The sequence below is a fragment of the Haliotis asinina genome, chromosome 14 (genome assembly GCF_037392515.1).
Source record: "Haliotis asinina isolate JCU_RB_2024 chromosome 14, JCU_Hal_asi_v2, whole genome shotgun sequence".
In the NCBI taxonomy this organism is placed as follows: domain Eukaryota; kingdom Metazoa; phylum Mollusca; class Gastropoda; order Lepetellida; family Haliotidae; genus Haliotis; species Haliotis asinina.
Genome location: NC_090293.1, coordinates 9,803,215 through 9,810,682, shown reverse-complemented (window position 1 = coordinate 9,810,682; position 7,468 = coordinate 9,803,215).

Here is a 7,468-nt window from a genome sequence, read left to right as displayed (position 1 = left end):
GGTCATATGCAAATTTTAGGGACTACATTCAAAGTGTAAGCAAACGTGACGTCACGCCCAACTCTCGGCGATCGGGTCCAGATTGACGGCCCTGGTTACGGTATTTCATTATCCATAAGGGCGAGGAGATCCCGTGTAATATCTTTTTGATATTTGCACAGTGTGCAATATAGTGATTCTCAGCGTTGATTGGTCATCGTAATTTTGTACATTTTCATTGGATGACGGAATTAGTTTCACACTACTACGTTCATTCATAATATTTCATCGATTCATTGATAAATAGAAGGTGCTGTAGCTTTGTTCATTGATTCAAGATTTTAAAACAGAACAAAAACAACATAGAAGATTTCGATTTTGATGTTAATTAAACGCTTTACTTCATTAACAATACAGGTCATCGACTTAAAACATCTTTTGTAATAAAACTATGTTTATAACTTATAACATCGCCTCTTGTAAGCAAACATGGCTACCGAGTTAACGCCAATCGAGGCCAATGACCTGGTCAAGGTGGACGGAGACATCACTGGACGTGTAATAAGAGTAACACAACCACTAAATTCCTCCCATGTGTACGTTCTAAACACCTATTATAGGCATATGGAAGTTGCAAGGTATAGACTGAAAGTGTTGCCGGAAACAATCTCGAGTGAGTTGGCTTCTCATCAAACACCCCACCTGCCTCAGAGTGTCATAAATGACTTACTGCAAGATGAATCTTTTGACCCCCCAATCGAAATCAAAGGTTTTGACAGGTTTGTTCCTGTTTCTGATAATTGATAACTGCTTGGCTGCTAACGAAGACGAAAACAGAATGAAAAAGATAAAAGTGGACATAAATCTGGTTTATAGATTTCTCCGCGAGAGTCTGAATGATCCAAGACAGCTTGAAGACATTGCCCCCTATGCCCCCTATCCCCCTAACACTACCCTACGGAAATTTTTCATATCGGCAAGGAAATCGGATGGTTCGTCTTCCCTAGGGGGAATAAAGGGTAGCGTTGAACGTTATTTGTAGCGTCAAGGGTATTCGTATGTGTTAGCTGAATCAGTGCATTTCATGAAACTGAGAGAGGTTTTGAAATCAAAACTCAAGTCACTAAAAAAACAAGGTAGAGGAAACCTACCATTCCGTGCTGATCCTGTATCTGACACGGAATTACAGAAACTCCGTGAATGTGGCCAACTAGGCACCAGCACGCCAGATTCCATTTTGAACACATTATGGTGGAACAACACGGTTTATTTTGGCTTGAGATCTGCGACCCCGCACAGAAGCATGCAATGGGGTGATGTAACACTAAACGTTTATTCAGAGAACCGTGAATATCTCCTGTATATTGAACGGCAGTCAAACACCCGTCAGGAGGACCACACCCGCGATCTTGCTCTTAAAGCATGGCACAACCCGGGGATCCGTGTTGTCCTGTCGCTGTTCAGAAGTCGTACCGTGTCATGAGACCACTTAACTTCTCAGGCGATGTCCACCCATTCTATTTGGCTTCAAACACCCAGTTTGGGATCACTCATGAAAACAATGGCAAGTAAGGCATGGCTTTCTAGTGACAAACGGTTGTCAAACCATAGCGCCAGGAAACGTATGATTCATACTGTATCTGACAAAGGTTCATGCAAGTGTCGGAGCTCAAAACTGTTCAATCGATCAACAGTTACTCCACAATGAATGAAAAACAACACCACAACTTAAACAGACTTCTGTCTTTCAACTGTGATTCCACTCCACGCGACACAGGCCTGTCTCTCTCCTGTCTAAATAATCCACCGAAGCCTCAGTCGAATCAGTCCCCGTCAGTCCTGTCCCAAATGAATTCAGTTTCCCATGACATCCATGCTGTTCATACTTTCTTTTCTGGTGCAATTTATAGTGGGGTTTTCAACTTCACTATTCCAAATGACATCTACCTGCACCAAAGAGGCGTGTTTTGCCTGTTGTCGACTCGGACTCGGACAACTGTAGAGTTATCGTTCCTGACAATCACACCTACGCGAGCCAAAAACTAGGTCACAGTGCGTTTCCGCAAAATGCTGACTAACGTTGATGACTGTGAACCGTCTTCTTAGAAACGGGCTCACCCTTCCCACGTTTTATTATCCCTTGAAGATGTTCACTGTTGCTGTAGTTAACGTTCCCAAAAATTAACAGGTTTTTGCTCTTTTGTGCCCCACCACAGTCATCCACTTCTTTACAGGAGTAGATCTATGCTGCTCATATGCGCTCTATGACTAAATATTAAACATACCATTGTATTCGTTAAAATTAAACTCAATCTTTACACGGTAGTGTGGTTAATAAATCGCCACCAAACGAATTTGGAAACTAATGAAATGTATTTTGTTTTCATACCGTTTTCTACAGTGCTATATTGTGGCTCGTATGCAGTTTAGTTTTATCCGCGCAGTAATACAAACCAGCTGATTACGTTGTAAACACATTGCAAGATGCAACATGGAGTTCAGAAGTACTGGTTTCTCAGTTTAATTACAGAATGGGTAATAAATAGAATAACCCACGAAGCACGAGTGATTACGGGAAATATGTCTACTAATTAATGTTCACTGTCCAGGGACATATTTCCCGTAATCACTCGTGCTTTGTGGGCTATTCTCTAAGTGAGTTTCTGGTGGTGTTAAAACTTTGTTTGGGGGTTCGGTGATGGGTGGCAACATAACTGTAAACATTGTCCCAGCTAAGACTTCACCAGCACCGAAACGCCGGCGTCGTGCATTCACTGACTCGGACAGCAGCCAGGAAAATCTCGAATGAACTGTTTGACACTTTGTCAGTTGACAAGAGCGCTTGCAAAATGCCTCGCGAACATTATATTTGTTGTTCAAGTTGTTGAAAAGTTTGACTGAAAGTGTTTTTTTGTCATTTTCCAAACTAAGTTAATATTTGCGCACATATTTGTGACGTCATAGATATGAGGGCACATCTCAGGAAGTTTAGTTTCATGATCTGTAGCAAATGGAATCACATTTGTTAACATTTTAAAGTAAGAATGATAGATACGATATCACACTCGTGTGTTTTGGGATGGTTTATATCCTGCATTAGGAACATACACTATGTATCTAGCTCGCCAAGGCTCGCTAAATACAATGTTTATTCCCAATGCAGGATGTTAACAATCCCAAAACACGCTCGCGTGATAAGCTATATATATCCGAAATGGGATCCCTATCCCTATCTTTCGACACGTGCAGTCGATCACGTGATCTTCGCATCGAGGTTTTCTTCATTTGGTTATGTTTGCACTGGCCTCAATTGAAAGAAAAAACAGTTTTAAACCACAGTTCTAGAGGTACTTTACATGCCACGATTGTCAAATGTGCAACGTGAACGTGTCTTTGGCATGTTGAAAGAGGGAAGATCAGTTACTGACGTCACCAGAGCAATGGGATGCAGTCGTCGTACTGTGTATGACCTGAGAGGTCGCCTACAACAAACTGGCACCACTGCTGATCGCCCAAAGTCGGATCGTCCACTAGTCGTCTTTAGCGATGAATCCAGGTTTACCCTCAGATTCCCGGACGGCAGGCATAGAGTCTGGAGACCACGCCATGAACGGTATGCCCAATGTTGTGTACAGGAAGTCGACAGATTCGGGGGCGGAAGTTGCATGGTGTTGGGTGCTGTCTGTGGGAACAAACGTTCCCGACTTCTGGTCATCCGTGGAAACCTCCCAGCTGCTGCTTACTGCGACCAGGTGCTCACCCCTGAACGCGTTCCTTTCATGGCTTCTCGGGTTTTTATTCTTGTGACTTGACATTCTGTATACCCATGTATTGGAAGGGCGGTGTAGCCTAATGGAACTGATTGTGGCACAGTCACTGTATCGAGTACATCACACAGATCTCAGCTATGAAACAATAACAATTTAACCATCCTAACGTCTCTTGTTCTTTTATAGTGCCATGAGGAAAGTATGTGAACTTTCTTTATAGTCAACTACCCTTTCATGTCGAGCAGTATTCCATTTATCTCAAGCCTTTGGTGTCTACATTTGAGGTATAATCGAAAGTGCTGTTTGTATCAGGATTGAAGAGTCTCACACAACTTTTGCCTACCACATAAACGCTGTAGTAATGACCCAAGAGCTAGTTGTGACACCTCAGATAGTGGTACAATACCTTCCAAAAACAGAGTTGAGGACAGTCATTGAAGTGATTACAGTTATCAATTACATGTCCAAATGGCAACTAGAATGAACTCTATCTTATATCATGCCTCATGTACACATGAGGGGAATCGATCCAAGGACTTCAGCTTGCCGCTTTCACCACTAGGCCACCCCACCGATCCACAAATCAAGCCATGTTCATATATATTTACTGTGTTTGGGGAAATTATTAACACGGCGTTACATATCGTTTACAGCAACAACCTCTTCTCACAAGTCCATGCACTGTTTTTATGCGCCAATATTCTGTTTAGGAAAACAGGAGGCGATTAGGACTGTGTGGCAGTGACAGATTTTGTATATTTTAACATGTTGTGTATTGATAAGAATTCATGTAAATAAATTCTTCAAAATTCATTGCATAGTTTAGTCGTGTTATTTATACTATTACTCAGCCTGCCTTAACTATCGCCCACAGCCAGTTCACTGAGCATGCTAACCGCATGTTCACCACACAACACAATAAGATAAGCACTTTCCCACTTAGCTCCTTTTGTCTTCATGGCCAGCTTAGGCAATCAGCTAAGCTTTACACCTTTTACACATTACAAGGTTTGTGGTCACTCCACATTCAATCGTCAGTGTGTTCATATGTCATGTTGATTTGCTGGGACATATCTTTCAACAAAGACTTCGGACCGCATTCTGAGGTAATTTGGCTATTTCATTTTCTTATAGGTCAGGAGCATTAAACAGAAACAGTAAGTAACACTGGAAAAAAATAGTAGAAAGCTGAATTTTTCCGGAAAGTTCTGCAAATTCTACCTTTGGGTCTTTTCAAAATGGCCGCCAATTTCAAGATGGCCGCCCAAACCATTAAGATTAATAATTCAGCCATGTGACATATCAAATGAAAGCTCATCTCACAAGGAATCTAAATATATTACTTTTAATACCACCCATAGAAAAGACAATAACAAATGACATGATAACAACACATTTGATGCTTGTGCTTTTGATCAAATTATTTAAAATGGTTGACTTAATACATTTTCAGCTGTTATTTATGAACAGAATTACTATCCTGTAAAGATAGATGCTATTATCTTTTTCTTGAAAAAATTACCATTGAATCCATGTAAAAGTGATAAGCATATACGATATGTTGTCTGGTTAGCCGTACAAGAAGTGCATCTCTCTGAGAAAAACAACGTCATATCTAGTAGTTGTATAAGTGTTTGCTAGTCTCAAATGCACAGTACTGTGAATTTGATGTTCGTATGGGTGTAAATGGCCCAATAAATACTCTGCATTCATTTTAATATAATATTACTAACATGATTAATAAAAGGCAAGATGTGTGATAAACAGATGAACACAAGAATAGCTTTGTAACCATGAATGAATGAATGCACGTATGCGTGAATGAGATCTTATTTTTGCATTGTTTTATATCTTGCTCAACTACAGCAAATTTTGTATGTTTGAATACTGGGTAAGAGTTCCGCCCGTAACCCCCACCCAAATCAAAAGCCAAAATTACAAACTGACATGCATACCTCACCAAAATATACATTCAGTAAACTAGGACAGATATGAAAAACACATCAATGAACTTGTGTCAGTGTAGGAATATTACACCGGGGAAGGTGGCAATATTCTATGTAAAAAGATGGAGGTTACGGGCGGAACTCTTTCCGAATACTGTATCATTGCTGAGGATTCTGTGTATATGTTCGTTATTGTCTGTACATATTAGCATTATTATTTTCTCTACAGATAAGCATTTGAGACAACAGCGTCCCCAGGTGTGAAATAAACCTAGGTCCACACACCTGGTAGGTTTATGTATTGTTTATATACCAGCATGATGTAACTCAAATGGAAGACATTTTGTACACAGTTGTTTCAAGGTTATTTTTTTCACCAATACGCATCTCTAATAAAACGTCGGCCACTGAAGAACAACAAAAGCAGTGTCTGTTGTCTGTGGGTGACTGACGCAGCCCTGCTACAACTGCACCAAATAACATCAGTCATCAATAAGTAATCAAGGGCAGTAGGGTGGATTGTGAAGACATGAAAGGTGAGGGAACGTAAACGCTGTAGTAATGACCCGAGGGCTAGCCGTGACATCTCAGAAAGTGGTACACTATACCTTCCAAAATCAAAGTTGAAGACAGTCTTTGAAGTGGTTATAGTGAAAAATGGCAACAAGAATGGACACTATCTTTAATCATGCCTATATAATAAAATGATGTCAGTGATCCAGGACCTTTTCTTCAACAATTGCACAGCACTGTTATAAAATTTGGAGGTTCGATCCGGGTCAGCCCCTTACCAAACTATGTCAACAAGTAATTTGCCTATCTATTGCTCAAAAGAAGCACGAATGGTGTATGGTTTTCATGAGAAACTGTGATCGCTGGTACAAAAAATACTGACGTGTGATTGAAAGCACACTAGTAGAATGTTCCTTGTAAATAAATAAATGTATAGTTTCACCTGTACATAATCGTCGAATTCAGCTGTAAAGATTCAATGACCCTGATCCTGACTTAATGTTGGCAGATATCGCATATAATGCGTTTTGCCATCTACTACAACGTTAGAGAATGACTTGAGTGCGCGGGTTTGGGTTAATGTCGAGTATTTCAGTAACCTCATTGAATGATATGAATTTTCCATCCGTCAGTTCTAGTAAATCAGGATTTCAAGAATAAGTAACCAGGCATTGCAGAACGTCCACCATAAAGGTTCATGAAATCTCAACGCCTGAAAGTCTGTCAAAATCGTTATCGTTAACTAGATTACAAAGTAATCGATATATTTGGCGACATTAGCAAAATGTGGGTAGGATACACCAACACACATGGGCCCTTGTGCGTCCCAATTTATTCCGAGTACACTCTACTGCCTCCTGTTGTATCCACCACGGACGTCTATGGGGTTAAACATGATTATATTTTAGCCTACACGTGCACAGTGTTTGTATTTGAATGAGTGAGGATTTATGCCGTTTTAGCAGTATTTCCGCAATAGACCCGTGAAGGTCCCGGGGTAGAATAGGCCTTCAGCAACCCATGCTTGCCACAAAAGGCGACTATGCTTGTCGTAAGAGGCGACTAACGGGATCGGGTGGTCAGGCTCGCTGACTTGGTTGACACATGTCATCGGATCCCAGTTGCGCAGATCGATGCTCATTTTGTTGGTCACTGGATTGTCTGGTCCAGACTCGATTATTCACAGACTGCCGCCATATAGCTGGAATATTGCTGCGTGCGGCGTAAAACTAAACTAGCTCACTCGCTCATTTCCGCAAT